At 37.5% G+C, this 23,021-nt stretch overlaps 1 long non-coding RNA gene across 1 annotated transcript in view; it reads left to right on the top strand.

Moving 5' to 3' along the window:
* Window positions 1–17,934, top strand: part of LOC113967382 — a 224,476-nt gene extending 206,542 nt beyond the window's left edge. The window contains exon 3 of the long non-coding RNA XR_003534149.1: window positions 17,863–17,934. This is a non-coding gene — a long non-coding RNA (uncharacterized LOC113967382). The remainder of the gene's footprint in view (window positions 1–17,862) is intronic.
* Window positions 17,935–23,021: the final 5,087 nt, after the last annotated feature.

Here is a 23,021-nt window from a genome sequence, read left to right as displayed (position 1 = left end):
CAGGTTTTCCTTCAAGGGGCCTTCATCACGTGGCTTCTTGGACACTCCTGTGGGAGAATGAGTGTGGCCTGAACACCATCTTCCTTCTTTCCTCCTGTGAGCTCCCATAGCAGCAGGATATGGGGAGATTTTTGAGAGGTGGGAGTGGCCTTTTGGGGTTATTCACAGCACCCAGCAGTGAGGGACTTGGCTGGTGAGTCTTCAGAGGCTGCTCAAGAATCAGTGGAATGAAGTATTTTCCTCCAGAGGTCACTGGGAGTATCAGCACCTGGTTCCTCTTGCACTGACGTTGTGATCAATATATATATATATCTTTTCACAGAAATTATTTAAAACATTTTAAACTCCTTTCATCCCTCTCTGTTCATATTCAGAGCAATTTTCACAGTGTCAGGGTGGCTATATAAAAAAAAAAAAAGACAGAGAGAACGTGGAGACGTTGTTTCTGTGCTGAGCAGCACCAGCCTCGTCCCGTCTTTGCAGCCCCTCAGTGATTCATCTCATCCTCCCCAGAGGCACAGCAATGCTCCCCAGCTTATCCTGATGAAGTCAGAATAGCAATGTTTAGGGACCTTGGTGACAAGTGACGGGTAGAAATGTGAGGATTTCTACTTCTTCATTATTGTTTTAAAGCTGGCACAGGTTTGCAGCAATGTGAAAGTTCATTCCTAATAGGCAAGTGCTCACATCCCAAGCCTCAGGCTACAGTCAGACATAATTAACACTCTTTGACAGTCTCAGAAGGGAGTACAAAGACCATCTGAGCTGGGAAGGTTGAGAAACCCAGCTCCTATTGCAGCTGAGACCTTCAAGGCTTTGCTTTTGAGGGACTTTGCTGAGAGAAGTGTGGAGAAGTCAGTACTGCTGCTGTCTGAGCTTTAGCTCTTCTGCTGGTAATCTGGGTGTTGGGAACTGTGACTGTGGAATCCTTCAGCAGCCTAAGGAACACCCTCCCCCTAATGTTAAGTGAATTATTAAAAGAATGAAAACGTGGCATATAAGTATCAAATGCATGAGAGCCTTCACAGTTCTTATTTAAATTAGTTTTGATTCTCATAAAAGAAAAAAAAAAGGCGGAAAAAAATTGAAACAGCACTGTGTTACAGCATGAAATTTTTCTGGCATTGGTGAGCAGTCTGTGTTGCACCTCTCCCAGTCCTCATTGTTTTTTCCAGATTCGTTACAGTAATATTGCTTTTTCCAGCACTGTATTGTTGTGATAAATTCATGCGTATTTTCGTCAGCCCCGAGTTTTGGCTTCAAGGAATCGATTCACACTGGTATTTTTCACAAATAAGCCATTCTAAGAACTTCAGAGAGAGAAAATAATTTTAGCTTTCAGAATGAATTGGCTGCTGAGATCAGGAGCTGGAAATGTCAGGTGTGGCACCTGCAGTTACCCTGGACTTTCAGGGTCAGGTGCAGGCATGGAAGTGCGAAAGAGCCTGACTTCCAAAGGTGCTGGAATTCCTGAGGGTTGTTAGCATTTCTGATAATTGCTCTTGTTTTGTTTCTGGTGACTATCTTAGGGCTGAATTTTTAGCTCCTGAAAATATTTTATATTCCATTCAATTACTGAAAATAGTATATAAATTAGTTGTTTGTTTGAGTTCCTCTAAATGTTAATGAATTTTTTGAGACATCAACTTTCAAAATGCTCAGAAAAATGCAACAGTCTCTAGTAGCTGCTTATCTTCTGAAACTCTTGCAAAAATCAGGTGGACTGTCCAGTTTCCTAAAGATTTAATGGAATATAATCGTTAATGATTTGTTAATTTTTCTTTTCAGTGTTTGGTTATGTGTCAGGCTTTGAGAACTAAATGGAAACAGAAATATAAGGGAGTGCTGTGAAGTGACAACTGTTGCTATACTGTGCTATGCACACGGCATGTGTTGAGTTTACTCTGTAAATTTCCTGACAGGTTACATATTTCAGTTATTTTGCTTTCCTTAGTTCATTGGTCTGAGAAGCAGAGGTAAAACATCCAGCTTTACATGGTGGGAACAAGAATCGTAAGTTTCGAAGTACTGCACTAACTTTTGAGTTACCTCTTGCTGTCACATATACATCATTTCAGAGGCAGCCTTCAGGTTTGTGCTCTGAACTCTTCTCAACTCATTCCTAGTGAAAGAGACTGGAAGTACACTTGTGAATATTAATAAAATGAAATATAGTATTAAGAGCTAATCCAGTTAAATCTCCATTGGATTCTATAATTCTACCTATTTGTCATTCACACAAAAGCAGATTTTACAGGCATAGCTTTTAAAATGCCTCAGGTTTGTTTTACACTCTTCTTTAGCCTCAGAATAAAGCAGGCAAAGTGCTGGTAATGTAGACTGAAATGAAACGTGTTTGTTTCTCTCAGCTTTTTTTCTGTCCTGCGTGGCTCTCAAACTGCTATGTGCTTGGCACTAAATCCACATGAGAAAGTGGAGTTATATTGTGAAATGGCAGCAGTTACCGCAGCGTGGTTTCAGGACAAACTCACAGCTGTCAGCTTTTGGATCAGTCAAGTGTGGAGTTAGTGCAGGGAAAATGTTTAGCCTCAAGAGGGAGAAAGCCAGCTGCCATGTCCATTAGCACCCTTTGTTGACCATCCAAGAACACCGGCAGCTTCCAAGGCAGCTTTGTCCCAGCTCTCTTTGCTGGAGGAAATTATTGGAAGATGCCCAGTAAATGGGCAGAGAATGGCATGGGGAAAAATAAGGCAGAGGTAGAAATGCATTTAGATTTTGAGGTATAGGTTGTTTGATTCTTTGGGCATCCTCAAGTGAGACTTAATTTGCACCTGTCCTTTCACAGAGAAAGGGATTATTGAAGCACTACAGAAGAAAAGACAGTTACCCCCTTTGCCTTGCATGGTGAATGCAGAAAGAACAGGCCCCTCAAAATGTGCTAATATTTGAGCCAGCACTTTCAAAATCCTCAATTAATTTTGGGGCTGAGGATATTGGGTGCTCAATCTGAGCACTCCAGCTGCACTTGAATTATCTGAGAGCGTAGATGCTTGGGATCTCCTAAAATGAGATCCCAGCTGTTTCTGGTTGATAAGTCTAAAATTAGCAATCACTTTTGACAATTTGATTTTAAATTAAAAATTAAGTGCTTCCATTCATTATTTGTGTTACATCATAGCACTTGGGAGCCCAGTCACAAATTAGGACATTACATTATTCAGTACATACAGGCAAAGAACAAAAGATTGCCCATGTCCCCGAGATCTGACAGGTTAACTGCAAAACCATGTATGGGAAACAGAGTGAAGGATACAAGGATATATGAGATATGGACCATCAGGATTGTCTCAGCATAACCAGCAGCATAAGCAGTGGCAACTTCTTGGTTTATTTGTAAATGGTTTTTGTTTGGTTGGCTGGTTTGTTTTATTTTTTAAAAGGGTAAAAGTTTAGGGAAAGACTGAAAAGAAACATGACAGTAGCTCTTTTACCTATCAAGCTATTCACCTCTCATCCCCTGCATACAGTGCTGCAGTTGGGATGGACATTTAAACTTATCCCTGCAATGGATGGATGTGGCTGTGTTAGTTTCAATACACTACCAGTTGTTCTTTTTCTAAAATTTTAACAGTTTCCTCTTTTTTTTTTTTTGGTGATTCTTCCTGGGACTATAATCAACAGAGGAAGCATTATTTCTGTCTAGATTACAGTTGTTGAGTTGAATAGTAACATATCATAAGGCAAGACAGAGAAATTGCTATTGATGTCCAGATAAATATCACCCAATGAGAAATTTCGACTTTAAAAGTTAAGAGAAGTCAAGTACTAAGTAGAAAAACATACAGTTGACAGTGATCAAAACTCATATAATAAAGCAGTGCATTTGTATTCTATATTAATTTGCTTTTATGAGCTCTAGAGAGTGTTTGTGTGTGTGTACATACAGTTGTGTGTTTTCCTGTATTGTGTGGATGGATGATAACAAAACATACAGGGGGAAATATCTGAGTGCTTTGTTCTCCTTTTGTGTGTGCACTGCTATTATTCCCTAACTAATTCTTATTATAAGATTGAAGCATTGTATTTCAATCTGTGAAAAAAGAAAAGCCATTGTTTAAAAAACAATGTAGAGGGAGGAATTTGAATCATGACAGAACGTTGTACACACAAAGAACAAAATCCTTAACAGGTAGTTTGAGTGTGGTTATGTCAAGTCTCCCCAGCACAGATGGTGCATCCACACTGCTAAAAGCACACACTAGATGAAGAGTATTTATATGTGTACTTATGGCAAAAGAAGAAATCACACTGACAATGAAGACAAAGAATTTTTGAAGAGCTGTTTACAGTTTGCTGGCGCAAAGAAATATTACAAAACTTACTCTAGTATAATAAATGTGAACACTCACCATTTCTTCAGCATTTTTAATTTTTAATTAATTTTTATTGATGAGACTGAGCCAGAATTCTGAATCTGATCATGATGTCTGGATGAGAGTAGGAAACAGATGTGAATTTTAGCCTTCAGATATATCCCAGCTATCTGACTAGTCTGCTGGCTAGTTTTTATGGTTTTAATCACTTCCTAAAGTATGTTACATACTTTTGATCTGGGCCACCAACATTTTTCCAACTTGGTATTAAGCAATAAGGAATTATTCCTCTGTGGAGGTGCAGGTGCAATGAGGAATTATCCTGAGTGCTCATGGCTTTCTAAATCAAATAAGACAATCCCAGAATGTTGCACAAATCCACTAACAGCTGAGAACACCCCTGAAAATATCCATGTGAACATCTTACAAGAAGTGTTCTCACATGGACCCCAAAAGAGAATTTTTTAAGTCTGGAAGTTTCTTGTAAAGCTCCATTTAAAACATTATCTTTACTTCAGACTTTCTTGTCTTCTGCAGGACCCTCTAGCCCTGAAAACCTTTCTTCTCCACCTACACTCCATATTCAGCTTGCTCTTGATTACAGTTATTTTACCACTGTAAGAATTCTACTTCCAAAAATACATATGAAAGCTTTTATTTCTGTGCTATTCAGCAGAAAATAACCACAGCATGGAGGCCACAGAAAATTGTGGATCTTGTTTCCTGCCTACTTGCATTAAACTGTAAAGAACTAAGGCCACCAAACCATTTCCAGCCACTTCTCTGTGCATCTCCTCTGGAGATTTGACATGGAGCTTTCTGTCTCTAACCAGCCCTTCCACTTGACTTACAAAAGCTGGTCATCTCCACACACCAAAACAACATTTTCTCTAATTAGTTAAGCAACTCCAAACTGAATGTCTTTCACAATCACCTCCAGTGAGGGCCTGGCCCTGTTAGGAGGAAAGAAAAAAAAAAGGAAAAATGCAGTTCTGGCTTCAAATCCCTTGCTTTCATAAGCAGGATGGCATAATAATTTAAAAATATTTCTTTTCTAGATTATCAAGGCTTTGCTTGTAGTGGTGAGTGGTGAACCTTGACCCAGTCTTAAAAAAACATTTTCAGGAGCATTTCCCAAAACTGCCTGGTTTGGTCAGTTCCCTGAATTTCCAGAGGAGATACTAACCCTGATCATTCTTCATTCTTGGAGAAGGGGACAATGACTAGCTATAGTAAACTGCCAAAAGACCAGGTTTATTTGTTTGAACTTTTTTTCTTTTCCCTTCAGGAATTAATATTTCTGGATTAGCTGGTTGAGCAAGAAAGGAGACATTCCATATTCTTGATTTCCAGGGAGTGGTTGTTAATAGCTCAAAATAAAACAAGTGTTAATATCAGGACAATGTGTCAATAATTATATATAACTTTAGTGATCTTGATTTTCCATTAGGTGATTTGGGTACACTTTAATAGAATTAAACTTACATATATATTGTGAAGGTACTGTTAATATAACAAATGTAGGGAGAATAAAACTGCATGAAAATGTTGCCATGCTTGTAATGATTAAAGTTTTTATTAAGTAGAGACCTAGTCAGTGGTTATACAGGAGGGTTTTTTGGCTATTCAACCAGCCCTGACAGCAAACCTACCTCTTTTGAAATTTTCAAGGTATTGACATTTTGCAGCAGGAAAATGAAAGGGGTATTTTCCTCTATGGAGTTTAATTTTCAGCATTTTCATACTAATGGTGAAAATTTTCCCTCAACAATGATCCTGAGCATCATTGTAGCTCAGTTTTGAGTGCAGGCTTGATTGGTGAAATAAAGATAAGTTGTGTAATATCATTTGTATTTTTCTACTTGAGTAATTTTCAAATGTTCTCCATTGTCCACCTTTGCAACATGTTAAAGAGTTTCCCTTGTTCCCCAGCTGATGAGCAGCTTTTCCAGACAGTTCATTTACTCACCAGCCTCACTCCAGCCCAGCAACTCTTCCCCAGCCCTCTGAGCCCTTTCAGTGCCCATTCACTGCTCTGTGTGGCACAAATTAACCCAAAGCAGAGGCTGTGATGGATGAGGCTTTCCCTGGACTCCACTTTCCTGGATGCTTTGTTCATCATTTTGATGGAGTTAGAGATGTGAATTTATGTCAGAAAGGTCGTGTAATCTGATTTCTATAACTGTGCACAGAGATAGGTCTTTACCTAATTACTCCTGTGTAAGAGGAATGACTTTTCTTTATGAATAGTGTATTTTGGAAATCCACTCAGTCTGGGTTTAAAGATTTTAGGAAATGAGAATGTACAAATTCACTTGATCGTTCTTTCCAGTGATTAATTGATGTTAATGTAACATGTCATTGGATTAGAAAAGGAAAAAAATATTCTGACATGACTATAATAGGAAAATTCTCAGCTTCAGAAATGATAGATATTTCATTGTGTTTAATTTTCCTTTCATTTATGAGTTACTGGAAATTTTCTGATAAACTGAATTGGAATTGGATGGGTTCTAGTAGCTCAAGTATTTAAAGAATGATAAATTCTGTTAACTCTTCTGTTTACTATCTAAATAACATCAGAACAAGAAGGCTGTTGATTTTTTATATATATATATTATTTTTGTTTGGGCTTTATTTTCATTTTTGTTCCCTGTAATGGGAGTAATAGAAATAAGTGATAGCTGTGGGGAGTTTTTTTGCAATTTTTTACAATCTTGTAGATATATTTTCAATAGAAGGATGCACATAAACACCAACACAAGATGTATATTTAGGAAACAGCAGTTTCTGCAGAGGAGAGCCCTCTGAGATTTCAAAATCTAACTGGGGTGTTTCAAGTAATGTTTAGGTTTTGAACTAAGACTTTGGACAGGATAAATTTCTCTGCTGGAGATGTGGAACTCTGGTGAACATCTGCGAGTGTTTAACAAATAAAATTACAAAATAAATCTTTATTGTGTCACAATTTGAAGAAAAAAAAACCAAAACCAACCCACCGTGTCAGAAGAGTGTATTGCTCTAAATTTGATGGTGTCTTCCTCACAAACTGTTATTTTTTTTCATTTGAATGAAAAAATATCATGTATTCCCCCAATTCAAAACTTGTGAGACTAAGCAATTTTGTGGATTTTCTTCATCTTTTCATCTTTTAATAATTTTCTTGCTGCTGTAGAGAAGATAGTAATATAATGGGCAAAACATTCTGAGGAAAGCATCTAAAATTTCAGATGGTGATAGAAAACCCCTGAGGAAAAAATATTTCCATCACAAAGTGTTCCCTTTTCAAGGAATCTTTGAAGTCTGTCATAGGACTCGACATTCAAAAATCTTCCTGCTTTGTTTCTTCTTTAAATTAATCATTTGAACATTTTTTGGGGGCTTCAAATGTTTACTGGGTGATTAAGACACTGAAGTACTGAAGCAGACTCATGAGGCTACATATTTACCCTCATAGCCTTTTTATATTTTATTTTGACAAACCATCAATTGGAATTTTTAATTCAAACTATTCTCAAATGTTACAGCATTTTTACACAGTATATTATCAAAGTATCAAGTCCTTTGATAAGGGTAATTAAACATGCCAAGTTTGTTTCCACAGCCCTAAGTCTGCAATTGCTTAGTCTTTCGTTCTGGTCCATGGCTGACTTCAGCTCAGTCTATTTATTTACAGCAAAGGCAATGGCAATGCTCCATCCCCTCCGAAATGGTGGCATATTTATCATCAGAATGTATGATAAACAGTTATTTTGAAATAGGTAATAAACCAGGGGACACTAGAAAGTGTAATCACAGGTTAAAAAAAGGTCATTTTTCATTGATTTTTGATGCGAGTTGGCCGGTTGGAACAGGAGTTTTATGTCTCCTTCATTTGGGATGAGAGAAGAAGAAGAAATAAAAGGGGCATCCCTATTTATTAGAAAATAATATTTGAATAAGTTACACAAAAAGATTTTTTTAAAAAACTTAAAAAGTAGTATAAATTTTGTGCATTTTACTGTCATTTAAATGTAGTTTAAATGTTTGTGAGGTTTTACAAACTCATACCTGCCACGTAGTAAGTGGTTTTTTTGAAAGGAATTATACTTTGAATTAGATCCCAAATGTTGTGATTGTGGGATCATTTTCCCTGTCCTTATGGTTGGCATTGAGTAAGGTGGTTTTTTCTTTTTCCAGCCAGGGAATGATAAGAAAGTCTCTTAACAGTCTATAATTGTCTTGGTTTCACAACAGAAGATCTGTTTTGTGACACACACATGGGCTGATCCTTTTTATTTTTTTTCTCCCTGTCTGTTTTTTTCTCCCTTTTTCTGTTTTTTTGTGCCCTTGATTTTGTCATTGGATCCATTCCTAGCAGAAATTTCAATTCACGGAGCATGGATTTGTGTAGAAGTTAACAAATTACAAGTGTTTTAATAAAGGCAGTAGTGATAGCTCAGGAATAAGGTTTAGACTTAATGTCTGTGCCAGGAAGTACATTAACTCTGGTAAAAAATAAAAGCATGTGAAATGGCATACTACTGACATGAGCTGATTATGATAATGCCTTAGTACAAATTTTTGAAAATCAGATACTATAAAAATATACCATTAACTTTATGTTAATAAAATATTTTGCTTGATGCCTTTTAAATTATTCATTTGAAGTAGTCTAAAAATATAAAAGAACTCTTATTATCATTCAATTTACATGATTACTCTAAGTTCACTTTTTTGGTTTAACATAAACAGAGTATAAAATCCACATCAAGATTTTAGATATTTAAAATGTATCATTTTTATGCAAAAATTGGAGCCTGTTATGATGTTAAGGTTGTCATTAGTATAAATATAACTCCAATTTCTGATTTGAAACTGTTTTACACATAGAAATTACTGCGTTTGCTGATTTGACTCATTATTTCTGCTTTGATTATTCATGTCCTCTTTTGAAAAACAAAGTTTTACAAAATAAAAACAAAAAACTCTGTCAATTGACTTAATATTATTATGAGCTTTTCTTGTAAGTAGTGCAGGAATCGAGGTAGACATGGAAGGAGACATTTGGAGACGTACAAGCTGAGCTTGTATGATCAGTGGCATCAAGCCAAGTATGGGTAAGGCACAGTAGGACTCCTCAAAGGAATTAAAGTGGTGCAGGGATGTTCTGAGATGGAAACCCCCATCAGCCAGAGCAGGGAGGCTGAGTGACCTCTCTGCATTATTTCCTGGTGGCTGAAATTTGGAGAAGGTGTTACCTGATCCTCTGCTGCCTCTGCCTGTGTGAGCTCACAGATTCATACAGCTTTCTGACCTTTATCATCACTGTCATTTCCTAGAACTGATGACAACTTCTAGAGGCTTAGATGATTTTTTTTGTTTTCCCTTCATCTATTTCTATTTGACTGTAAAGTCCATTTCCTTTGACTGCAAAGACAATTTTAACAGCTCAGACTTGTCAGACTTTTGAGTCTGATTCAGTCATTTCCGTGAACTCTCAGTCACTCAAATACCATTGTCCCCCTCAAGGGTCCCCCTCAGTGAGTCCCCCCCCCGACTCAGCAAGCAGTGGGGAAAGGGTGGTGGTTGCAAAATTCAAGTCTCAGCATTTAGTTTTGTGGGGCTGAAGGGCATTTCATCTGGGACTTCCTAGGGAGAGCCATGTGCACAGAGGATTGGGAGACTGGGGAGATAAACCTTGGCAACTGGAATGAGGCCACACACTGGCTAAGCCAGCTTTGCAGTCATTCACAAGGGATACGGCCTGAAATCAACCCAGCCCTGCATTGCCATCAGCCAGCATATGCAGGGGATTCTCACAGCTGCTGTGCTCAAGCCTTGTTTATTGTGGGAGGTCACAGAAAATAGATGGTTTCATTTCTTATTTCTAAGAGTCATCTCGGTTCTCTGTGCTACAGACTTAATCCCCTCCAAAGCCACTCTGGCTGAAAAACACTAGACAATGTTATTTCCCTCTGATTAGCACTTTTTCCCAAATGGTTGTTTAATCTCCATATCTGGGTTAATTTGAAATAGCAACTGAGAACACAGAGACTTCCAAGAAGGAAGGAAATGTATTGTACCGCTTCGCTAAAAATTGAGCTTCACAAAGTAAAGGCAGTTGGATGAGGGGTTTGTTATTAAAAAGCACTTTCTGTGGCTGACACCATTCACTACACGCACAGGAATTTACAGACAGAGAAAATGTGCTAATTTCCAGTGGGAGGGTCAGAAGCAAGTTTGTGTAGTATGTGAGTCACTGAAACTGTTAAAGCCTGTTGGGGATCTTTCTTTCTTTAAACTGGTAAGTCATCTTAAGATGCATCATAGCAGGTCATGTCAGATAAACAGGGATATGGTTTAGTGATGGGCTTGACAATGCTGTGTTAACATTTTGACTTGATGATCTTAAAGGTCTTTTCCAACCTAAAGGATTCTGTTATTATTTCCCGTGATACCAGTTTGGATCCATCAATGATTTTTTTTAAAAATTGCCATCATAAGAAAAATGAAAAACCTTCAGTGAAGGAATTTAAGACCTATTTCCACATTCTATTTTCATCTTTCATTTTGTCTTAGGTAAAAGTAAAAAATGCTAAATTTGGCTCTTATTCATTTAGTGCACTCTCTTGTACAGTACATAACCCCACTAGCTGGAGAGAAAGCAGGATGTTATGCAACAAAGAGTGTTTTTACTTTGTGCATTAGTTTCTAGCTCCAGGGTTTTTTTAAAGTTTAATTTAGTTTCTTTTTTAGCTCTATTTTCTTAGTTCTTTTATTCTCCTTTTCTTTTGGTCTGCTCTCACAAGGCTCTCGCCAAGGTGTGAAACGTTCTGCATTGTTTTGCAGCCGCATTTGCCTCCCTGGGAGGAATCGGAGTTTGTTTCACTGGCAACTCTGAAATCACCACTGGGTCTGTCATGTGGTTAAGCTGCAGATGGTTTGCATGAGTTGCCTGTTTGAACTGCATGAAATGTCCCTCTGGACTCTGCTGTGATTCTGAGGAATATATGCACTATCAGTCACATGAAAACCAATTCATGTTTTACTTTTCTGTGACATTAATCCTCACTAGCCATAGGTTTAGTTGTACAGTTCAGCTGCTTCTTCAGGTGAGGGAAGGGAGATGCACCAGTGGGATGCAATACTAAGCTATAACGAACCTTTCACAGGCATCCAGCAGCCTGGTTTAACCTCAGGAGATACCACTTCAGATAGTCAGGGATGGATGGGAAAGAAAATCCTCACACACAGGTTGATCTCAAGTATCATATCAGAAAGGAAAATTGTTTCTCCCTCAATGGACTGCCAATACAAAAAGGTTTCAAATAAATACAACAAACAGTTTTCTCCTTCATAGTAATTTTTAAAAGATACATTCTCTTTTTCAGAGGTGGATAAGTAAAACATGCTGTGGCGGTCAAGCTACTTTTCTTCAGCAATGTAACATTTTCAAATGCAGCCATGCTTGATGTGAAAGCCACAGGCAAAGCTGCAGCTTGTTGTTGATGGTTTGTCACTCATCGAGTTTCCCTGGCACAATTTATGTATATGCAAATACAACTTCTTGTCATGCCTCTAGATATTTTAAATGTCAAAAAACTCTGGTTACCCTGTACAAGAGCAGAGGCTTCCAATCCCTGCATGGCATCATGGCTCAGAAAGAGATTACAGAGCAGCTGAAACTGTAGTAATATTTCACATCAAAAATACTGAATACATTGAGGAGGTTATTGTTTTATGAATTTAGGGATCATGAAAGGTTTCCAGTTATCACATCAAGCATTTCATCTCTAATTATTGTTAACCTAAGACACCAGGACATTGTGGTTAGAGACAGCAGGGCAATGTTTTCAGAAAGTTTGTTTATTATTAAATACTGAAAGGAGTGGCCACACTTTCAAATATTCTCATTATGTGAGATATTGACCACTTTTGAATGTCTGGATAGAAAAGCCAGAAGGGGAAACCACGAGTGCTGAATCCTTCTGAAAATCCCCTGTATACCCTTATCAAACTTTAGAAATCTGAAAATATACAATTTTGTTACTCAGATTCATTATTGAGCTGGCTCACAGATTTTTAAATTTAATATATTATATGCTATTTTAAAAATGCTGAATAATATTTTAGATTCCAGAGGCTGACACTCTAATTGAATATTTGGATCCCATTAAAATGTGTTGTTTAGTTTGACATAAGATGAGTGGATGGTCTGAACAGGGGACAGAAAGCCAGACTGGTCAACGTCTAGGTAAATAAGACAGTAAAGGAACTACAAACATATCTGAGGTTAATAGGACTTTGATATGTCAACCTCAAATTGTAGATGAGATGTAGAAGTGTATTCCTAATGAGTTGGTTTAATGAAGAAGCAACAGCTTTGGGGTGAAAACCTGGAAGCCAACCTTGTTGTAACAGCTGGCTTTCCTACCTTGAGAAAAGTTTACTTTTATCTTGTGGCACAACACTCAAATTGTAATGCTGAGAGTCACATTTGCTCCTCAGATTCTCATGCAAGACCTAACCTGATGCATCAGTTGTCTGTATCAGAAGGCAAGCTGTGCTCAGTTGTCAGACCTCTGTGATGTTCTGGGGAGAGAACGTGAAACCACAGGCTCTAGCAAATCACAAGATATGAATGTTGCATCTTCCCTGTTTGCTCTTCTGGAAAGAGGAAGTTGCAAACTAAGGAGAAAAAAGAGCCTCTGCATTGTCTTGTGAAGTGGAAGTTCCTAAGTTGAGCTCTTTAGTTTGTGAGAGGGGTGTGGGGTGTGGAAGTCACTTTGAAGTGTTAAGCTTTGCCTTCCCGGGGAGTAGCTGTGTAAGGGCAGAGCTGTGATATTGCCTTGCCGAGTGTCGCGGCACCTGCTCCCGTGTGAGTGACCCTGGGATTGCAGCGCAGGCACTCAGCAGCAGTCTGACACCTCCAGTCTGAAACTGTTTGCCCATGGCAGCTTTATTTTATTTGTGTGGAAATTGCTCAGCTCTGACATTTACAGTATGATTGTTGCTCTGCTCAGATCCTTCTCTGATCTATCGATCTGTGCTTTCTGCTCCACTGACAAAGTATTTCATCCTCGTGTATGAATCCTTGAAATTAGTGAAAGGTATCACCATAATTTTTTGATGTAAATTTTTTGATGTAATTTTTTGTGAATTGGAGTTTCTCAAAGTGAAAGGCTGTGATTCCTGTAGGAAAAAAATGTGACCCAGCCCCCAATCCTGGCATCATTCATCCAAAAGCAGAAGCACCTCGTGTACAAGCTTTAAGTGCCCGCTCATGTTCTGAATTTGTTTTCTCCTCTCATTAGCAGGGTTGGAAAAATAGTCAGATTTGAGAAAGAGCTGTCTTGCATAGTGCTGGCGAATGCAGCTTTTGATGCCATCCCACACTCTTTGGGTGTGAAATACCAGAGGCTGGGAAATTATCCCACACTACCTGTGTTCAGCTGGTAGGAGTCTCCTGTGCTGTGCTACCACTAAGCTCAGCATAGGCAGGTCTGAACTGAGGGTACTTCCCTCCTCTGCACCACTATAGGAATGTAGAAATGCAGACTGTAAGTCTAAAATATGTTAAATGTGATATTTTTATATAATACTAAATAATATAAAATATAACAGTAAATCCCAGTAAATTAGTTTTCAATTGATAAAGGAATTGATAAATGATTTCTGCAGAAATTGCACAGATGCAGGTCATGGTGGCAGCAGCTAAATTTTTTTAATTTCAGCACTTGAAATACTTAGTGACAACTTGAAATTATTTTGGAAGCTATAGTCCATCTCTCGGATGAAACATGTCTATATTATTAAACATAATGACAGATGTATTTTTTCGTATTTACCACGAATAGAACCAGAGAAGCACTCAACAGTGAGGGAACAACTTCTATGCTGATTCCCATACATTCTCTTTTCCCTTCATTTAGAGAAGTGGAATTTCTCACTCGTAGGAGACCAGGCTGTTGGGACTTACAAAATCTGTGCTGATCATGACGATAACAGACTGTGCAATACATGGAAAAAATGTTTTGCCAAAAGCTTCCCTAGCAAAAGGAGATTTGCTCCATTTATAAAGTTTCAGACCTAAGACACTACTAATGTTCTCTTAAGAAAAGAGGTCCTGATTGAAATATAACATGGATTTCTTAAAAAATCATGGAGGGTTAAGATGGTAGGAGAAAAAAGCAGTTTTACAGGAACTGTTTATTTATTAACCAAGGCACACATCCGCACTCATGTACTATGGAAAGGGATCAGATGTGCTGGCAGAAGATCAAGGATCACAGAGAAGCTTAATATGATTTGCCATTTTTATATAGGATTCTGTCTCATAACTATTAAGAAGAAGTCATTGATAGCTGCCATAAAGGAAGAGGACAGCCATTCCCCAGGAAACCCAAATTAACAGTAATATGCATAAAATACTGGAATTCATATTGGATGCCAACAAGAATAACAAAAAAAGGAAGAATTCATGAATAAGAACTTCTTACTGCTCTTTAAAAAAAACCCTCTTTTAGAGCAATTTGGAACTGAATTAAGTGTGCTGACAAATGCTGCCTGAAAACAGCCAAAATTATGAATGTTTTTGTGTTGCTGTTTAAACACATCTGAATTTTAAAGATAGAACATATATATGAAGAGAAAAATGAAAAATGGAAAAAAAATCTTAGGAAACTAGTTCTAAAGAGAGGGAAAACTCATGAGAATTAGATTGAAAATGATTGTTAGCATTTACCATTTTTCCTAGGAACTTAAAATTATTTTCAACTGGTATTTTTATTAAAGACTCTGCACAATGCAAAACATTAGGAAATCTGCAATGTATTTTCCCTGCTTTTTCAGTCATAAAAAGGAAAGCATGCCTAACATTTCCTCATCCTTTAGATATAAGGAAAAATTGACGATTGGAAAAATTCTCAGGGAATTTCTATCTTCCACCTTTATTTCCAGAGGATCAATCAAACTAAGGAAGAAGAGGGTCCAGTGGCACTATAATTGGTAATATAAAGACTTTTTTGAGTCTCAGTGACTTATTAATTGCATCAGTGAGTGTGAGGGGTCAGGAGCACAGCAGTTCCTCTTTTTCTCAGACTAATATATCCACAATCAACAGCTGGTGTTTGTAGGAGGATTATACAGTTTACAGATCATGTGAGACATCAGTTTAGACATTCCTAACCTGGCTCAAGTGATGATATTTTATCTTAAAAAGTCAAGTTCGGGTGAGCTTCCCCTGATGTACCTTGGTCTGTTGTCTGCATTCAGTCATAGCAGAGGCTTCTCCTCTGTTCCATGTCCATGTTGTGCTTTTCTACGTAACTGGTCACCAATGAGAAGGATGAATTTTTCAGGAGTGATGGATATTATCCATCCCACTGGATAATCCAAGTTATCCTGACACCTTTATTGTCTTAGATACTTGAGCATTAGTTGGAATCCCACTGTGCCTGCAGCCCACCCTGCTGCCACTGGAATAGATGTGCTGTTTGGAAGCCATTTTCATCACCTTGGAGTGAACGTGGGGTCTCTGTCCCATGCTGAAGAAGCAAGGCCTTTATAAATAACAATAGAAGGTGTATCTGAATAAATTTTTAGATAAAAACATCCAAAATTACACTTTTTGTTAACTACAAAATACTTCCCCATCTCTTACCGTCCGGCTGCCTGTGACATTGTCATTTTTTCAGAGATGATTCTCGTTCTTCCAGAAAGAATGTGTATTAATTTTTAAAGTCATATTTACAAGTAATCTACATAAGACCTGCTGATATCTTGAATTTTCATAAGGCATTCTTTTATGAATTACAGATTCATAAAATGTCTCATTAATTGTAGGTTGGGTAATTGAATGTATTGTTTCTTGGGTGTTTCCCCCAAGAAACTGCAGTAAAGAAGCTTTTGTCTTCATTTGAAAGACATTCAGCTAAAAAAAGATGGATGATAGAGGCCTGCCTACTTTTCAGGGTTTTTTCCTTTTCTTTCTTTCTTTTTTAAACTGTGACTGAATTTCTTATAGTTTATTCTTCATCCACCTATAATACACTTTAATATCTTAATTTATTTAAGGCTACTAAAATTAGTGACTTTCACAATATTCAGAATTTTTAGCTGTACAGAGTGAGGAAAAGTGTCTGCATGAATATATAACTGAATATATACTGCTAAACCAGCAGCACTCAGATGAGTGTAATAGCCAAAAATGACTTGTGCTGTTACAGTTCATAAAGTCCTGCTCATCTGATGAGGAAACCTTTACCATGAACTTAATACAAGTGGAATCTGAGCTGTTTAACATTCCTAGTCCCTTAAATGCACTTTAAAGCAGCATCTGATTCTTCAGCTGTCCTATAACCTGTACCAGACCTGAACAGCCACACTCACCTGTGTTCAGTTTCTGCTTAATATTTTCACTTGATATATTTGAATGCGGCTTATATAAATAGCAAATAAACTGTTTATCACTTATGGTCCTTTTGATACTTTTTTTGTTCAATTTTAAGCTCTTAATGTGAACAGAGTCACCTCAATTACACCTGCTGTTGTCATCTAGTTGTGTGCAAGTCAGTTTGAACAAAGAGTAGTTTAACTGATAACTGAACTTTTTTAAACAGCTGTACATGTGCTGTGTGTATGTGGGGAAAAAAATCAAAGTTGTCATCCCAGTTCTTGGAGAACTCAATGTGGAAACCTTCATCTGATTCAGATGGCCAAATTTTTCACATGCAAAGATTCATCAGAAACCTCAGGAAATCTTTAAGTTCCTCTGTAAAAGGTCAAAATGAATTTTCCGACTGGAAAAATTGCTGATCCAAATCAGTGTCTCAGCTATTTATCCCTAATAAAGGGACACTAAAAATTTCATGTTATTAAAATATTATGACTTGGCGGGGGGAGAGGGTGAATATCTTAATGAGGAAAAGCAGAACAACTATCCCCTGCTTCCACGTTTATTTTCCAGACTCTCTTTTTTTTAGATAAAGTATTCCGCTCAGTTAAAAAAAAGATCACTTTTCTAAAAAATTGTAGGAAAGAAAGAGAACGTCAGAACACCAACTATTATTATATGGGTAGCTAGAGAGAGGGATCACATTTCTATGAGTCCCAGAGTTTTTGTTAAACTACTGATGTCTTTTCTATTTAGATGCATATAAAATAAACAACACAAATTTAATATACATATATAATTAATATATTAATATATATGTAATCGATTATCTGATACAAACTGTAGCCTTTATTCCAAATTTATTAGCATTATTCTCATTTATAATTATACTGATATTCTCCATTGTGACACAAACACAATAGGAATTCTCATATTATTGAAAAAAAAAGATATCAAATCTGGAGAACAATTATTCACTGTAGTTGCCTGTAATCTTCCAGAATCTTTTCCCTTTTTGTGCAGATATTTTCTTATAAGTACATTAATAAAGAGCAAATCTAAACAAGATAAGAAGAATAAACTGGAAGCCTTCTCAATACATTTTCTTCCTCACAGCAGGAGTTACAAAATAATTTTGTTTCTTTTTTCCAGTTCTTTGCTGTTGCCCAGCCAACACCTGAGGGATCACAAACAAACCTGGGAGTAAGTAATTAAAATTCAAAGCTTCGGCATTCAGATACTTTTTATACTTTCTTTTGCTTCCAACTAGCAAAGAATTTTCCAGACAAGCTTTTAATTAACAGGTGAGTTTAATTGATATGTGAATTTTCTGCAAATGCGAAGGATATCAGTGAGTAGTAGGGGAGGACTCTTTCATACTCACAGTTTAAGACCATCAGTTTACTTTCACGTGGATGAATCTGTTTTCTTTAGTGAGTAAATAAAACAGAAAATACAAGTATTGTGAAGAGCTGAGGTGGAGTTAACTAGAATGATGCTGTATTTCATAGCACCTCCTCACAGGAAACTCTGCCTCAGCTCTACCTGACAGAGGTTAGCCTCTGGTCTCGGAAGAAAAACAAGTGATGGAAATTCATAGGCACCATCAGCAGTATGTTGTGCTTAAATAAACTGCATTGATTTTATTAGGTTGGTACTAATTTCACCTAAGTCCACCTAAGAAATACAGGTGTCCATTTGATTTGTATTCCAGCCAGTGGAGAGTCAGAAGTGTTGTTGAATCCTACTTAAAATGAGAATAGTCACCTTCTGTAGGTGGCTAAAAGTCTGGGTGTCAAAATGCCCTAATTTGGACCACTCCAATTAATTTGCTAACGTTTAACATGAATCTTCCTTGCTGCAATTTCAGGCTGTTGGGTTGTTTGTGGGTTTTTATTGGTTGGTTTTTTTGGCTTACCAGGCTTGTGGAATTGTAAGTGTGGTTTGGGGGTTTGGGGGCTTTTTAAATGGTTGATTTTTGAAAGCAGACCAAAATGTTGTGCAATTTGATCATGCACTCTTTGTTGGGAAATCAGCTGTTTCAAGACACTTAAGCCATGCAGTGCACTGGAGGCATTTTATGAGTTAGAGAATCAACCAGCCAAAGAGCTTCTTGTGATTTAAGGCAGTATTAGGACAGCACACCCAGTTGTTCAAGGAAAGGTTTATTTCCTCCTCCACCATTACTGCTCCAGCTCCATGAGTCTGCTGGGAGAGTTGGGGAGGAAACAACAGTGCAGTGTAGTTAACATGCTCTGACGTGGAGTTCCTTTTTTTCGTCTTCCCGACGCTCTTTTTGAGTGTTTGTTGCTGTATTTATTTGACTCAGTATACTTATGTGTGTAAGAAAGGGATTTCCTTGAGCAAGAGTGACTTAATTGGGTATTTAATATAAAATTGTCTTGCAATTGGATTGTGCAAGCTCCCACATGTGTATTTATGAATTCTTTTATTCTTGTGAAGACAGCCTAGCTTTTCTCTGAGAGTATTTAGTCTGTCTGTGTGAAATGCAATCTTTCAAGAAAAAAAACCATAGAGATTAGTATTAAAAAATGTATTTTTCAGTGAGGCACATTTCTTGTAATAAACATTAAAATTACTCCAGCCTTTCAAATAACTTTCAGAATTTCCCACTATATAGTTCTTTTCAGGTAAAACTAAGGATATGGTTAAATAGGACGTGATATTGGATTTGTAAGGAAAGACCAAGTAGTTTGCTGCTGCAGTAAATATCAGGTATACATTTTAGGAAAAATGTCAAGCTGTCTTTCCAAAGTTATTGTTGTCCCTTAGAAACTTCATCCCTCCTTCCTTACAGGCAGTGAAAAGGAATAGTCTTTCCTGAGGGCTTTTTGGTGGTATAGAAACAAGAGACAACTTTTGTCTGTGTGTTAATCAGTAGAGGGACAGTGTCATATGCAGCACTTGGCCTCTCCTGGGATCATAATATTCTGGCTGTAGGGTGGCCTCTGGCTTGGTTGCAGTCAGCATGTTGTAACTTTGCTGGTTATATTTGACAGTGAAGTGGGGGGGTTGTTTCTTTTAGTTTTTTGGGGGGTTGTTTGTTTTTGTTTGGCATGCAGTTGAACCTATGGATTACGTGGAGTAAGCAAAGTAGAGATTTTTGTTATTTTCCATGTCAGACCTCTGAAATTCAGGTTTAGGATGTTGCCTTTCTGTCTTGATGGTTTATTTTTTTTGGTATCAGTTACATTTATTTTTTTTTCCTGCTCAATATATTAAAAAAAAACAAAAAAGGCAAAGCAGTAGGAAAGGGCTGTGCAATGTAATCTGCTGATGCTACTTAACTCCATCTCTCAGCATATGAAAACCTGCCTGCTTCATGAAAAGCACAGCTCATTTAATTAGCCCCTCATTTCCACGAATCCCATAGTCCAAATGTATCCTCCTGTCAAATGGGCTTGCCTTTATAAGCTGCAATCCATCACAGCCATGATAGAGGAAGGAAAATTCTAGCTAGAGATGCATTTTGTTCTCCAATTCCTAGTGCTTACCAAACCAGCTTCCATATTTTTCATTTGCTCTGTGTATTTATTTGTTTAGAATTAAACATGAGCAATGATGGCTACAACAGAGATATACCTGTATAATTAGGGTTGTATTTGAGTACATAAACTTAAATTTTGAGGTTCAGATGAGAACTTGAGAATTCAACCACCCATCTAATTACCAAACGCTCGTCCCCGTGCACTGACCAGCCAGGGAACGCGTCTCTCTTTCCTTCTAAAACAGATGGAGCTTTCAGTGTGCTGTAAGGTCACCAAATTCAAGCTGTTACAAACCAAAACCCAATTCCAAAGTTTTTCAGCTCTCACAGAGATGGCTTTGCCAAGCAACCCACTCTGCTGTAATGTGGAGGAAGGGGTGTAGCAGACACAGTGGTGGCAGAATGTCACCGGGCGTCCGGGAGGCTGATCTAAGTCACTGCTTGGGACCAATCCAAGGATCGGAGAGCAAAGGCTTAAAGCCACCTTTAACTTCCCAGGAGTTGAATTTGGCATCATAACACTAACCCAAAGAGCTGGCTCAAAGCTTTATGAAATTGTAGAATATGTGAGAGCAAGCTGTGAAGATTTAATCCAGATAATATCACAGTGGTATAACGATGGGCTGGGGTAGCAACTGGGAGATTTGGCAAGGGCTGTGTTGTAAGATGGCCAGCATTTCCTTCTCCAGGGTTATTATTTCTTTGTTAAAATAAAAGATAGGTTGTTAAAACAAATATTTTCCAAGTATTTCACCATATACTGAACAGTGAGCACCGCTGTACACTGAGAAACAAATTAATGAATCAAACATTGCAGCACTATCCACAGGGGCTCGTTTAAAAGCAAATGCATGACAGAGCTGGAAACCAGCTTAAATGCAAATGAGCCAATGTGATGAAATCTGTAATGTTTGATTCATTAATTTGTCTCTCGTCGTACAGCAGTGATCATTGTTTAGTGTGTGCTACTAATGAAAGACTTTTGTAGACAAGGATTTCCAACTTCCTAGATGAGCTTTAATTTAGTAAAGTTCTGTCATGAAACCTTTCATGACCATGAGATTCTTGCATCTGTACTAATTATTTTCATTAAAAAGTAATATTTAACATATATAGTAGTTTTCTTGCTATGTAGGCTAGCAGATGGAAAGAAGGAGAGCCAGCATCATCTGATCCTCTAGTTTTCCAAAGGCCACCAGCAGCTAATATGTTATAGTTAAAAGAAGAAAAACACCAGAAAAAATAAAATCTTGGCTATGTGATGAAATAGAAAAGCCCCCCTCCCAATCTTTAGAAAGAGTTACATTCCAGATTTTAATCTACAGTAGAATCACGACTGAATGCCCAAAAGGGGTGGAGGAGAATGGTCAGTGTTGTTGTTCCCCTTTTGTAGAAGTTAAACTGTGAAATGTCAGTTTGATGGATATTCTGGTAATGTATATTCAGTTCTGCATAGCAGTGACATCAGCCTCTATTTTTCTGCTCCTTAACTCTCAGCCTGGAGTTGTGACTCTGTTCTCAGTCGTTCCCATGACTGTAAGATTGGGGAAGACAGAACAGAAAGGGATTGTCAAATTAAATAGCCACTGTAAAGCATATAATAAAATTTATCAATTTGGGCTCTAATGGCAAACAAAATTCTACTTCAGTCCTAGCATTTACAGCCTTAACTACAGAAATTTTTACAGGGTGGAGGTTTTTGTTGCTTTTTTTGGTTTGGTTTGGTTTTTTGATGATTTTTTTTGCTGGGATTCATCAATATGATGATGGCTTTGATTAGGAAGTATCTCCAAGTGACATTTTAGAGAGATGAGTGGCATTAACCTCACAGCACACCAGAAAAAAAGAAAGAGAAGTCTTTTGTAGCATATCAGCAGCACATAATAAAAAACTGGCTTGGTTAGGAATCACATTTCTGAGATTCTTGTTCCAAATCCAAACATGCACCAGGCCAATCTGTCTATTTATTTCCATTCTGTATTTACAGTGGGGTGACATTTAGGCAAGTACAGTGCTAATTGCCTTGCAGGTACCTCTCAGTATTGACATCTACAATTAATCACAAAGCAGGCACACTCTTGATTCCAACATACCCATTTTTATCCCATCACCATAGAAATGTGAAATATTTACCAGCTTCTGAAGCCATTTTTTTCTGACAGGACAGTTGCTGCTCTCTTGGCTTTTTCTGAGATTGCAAACTAAGATGTCAAATATTGTCTGCTACAAAGCAGCCAGGTCTTGAGGGCAACTAGAGAAGGTTGTAAAGTCATTGGTAATGACATATAAAGGGTTTTTCTGTGAAAATTACTGTCTAAAATAATAGAAAATCTGGTCCTGCTGTAAACAGAATTTGGTTTTCATGGTTCACTGTATGCTGAAGCAAAACAATGCACACTTTTTTCAATGGCTACCAAAATTACTTGAAAATGAGGATTGAAATAGGTGTTTAGAAATGTGTGAATCATGTTTAAGATTTCCTCAGTGAAAAGTTTCTGGAGTCTTCTGTCCTTAAACGTGGAGTAAGCTGTCAGGATGAAATTTTGGAAAACCAACGAACGAAAGAAGAAAAACCCATGTGCAAAGATATTAGAAAGTAAATTCCATGAATATTTCATTTCTGTTTTCATCCAGCATTGAACATGTGTTAGACTTCAATTTTTTTGCTTAAATCTCTTTTTCTATATATAGCTTTTTCTGTGCTAGCCACTTAGTTTTTAGCTTCCCCAGCACCATTTAAACTCCATTTCTGCCTACCATCCTATCTTAGTGTATCTCAATGGTGCTATTTATTCTCTCGGGA

The sequence above is a fragment of the Neopelma chrysocephalum genome, unplaced genomic scaffold, assembly GCF_003984885.1.
Source record: "Neopelma chrysocephalum unplaced genomic scaffold, ASM398488v2 Primary Assembly neopelma1_63, whole genome shotgun sequence".
In the NCBI taxonomy this organism is placed as follows: Eukaryota; Metazoa; Chordata; class Aves; order Passeriformes; family Pipridae; genus Neopelma; species Neopelma chrysocephalum.
This window is presented reverse-complemented; position numbering and strand designations above follow the sequence as displayed.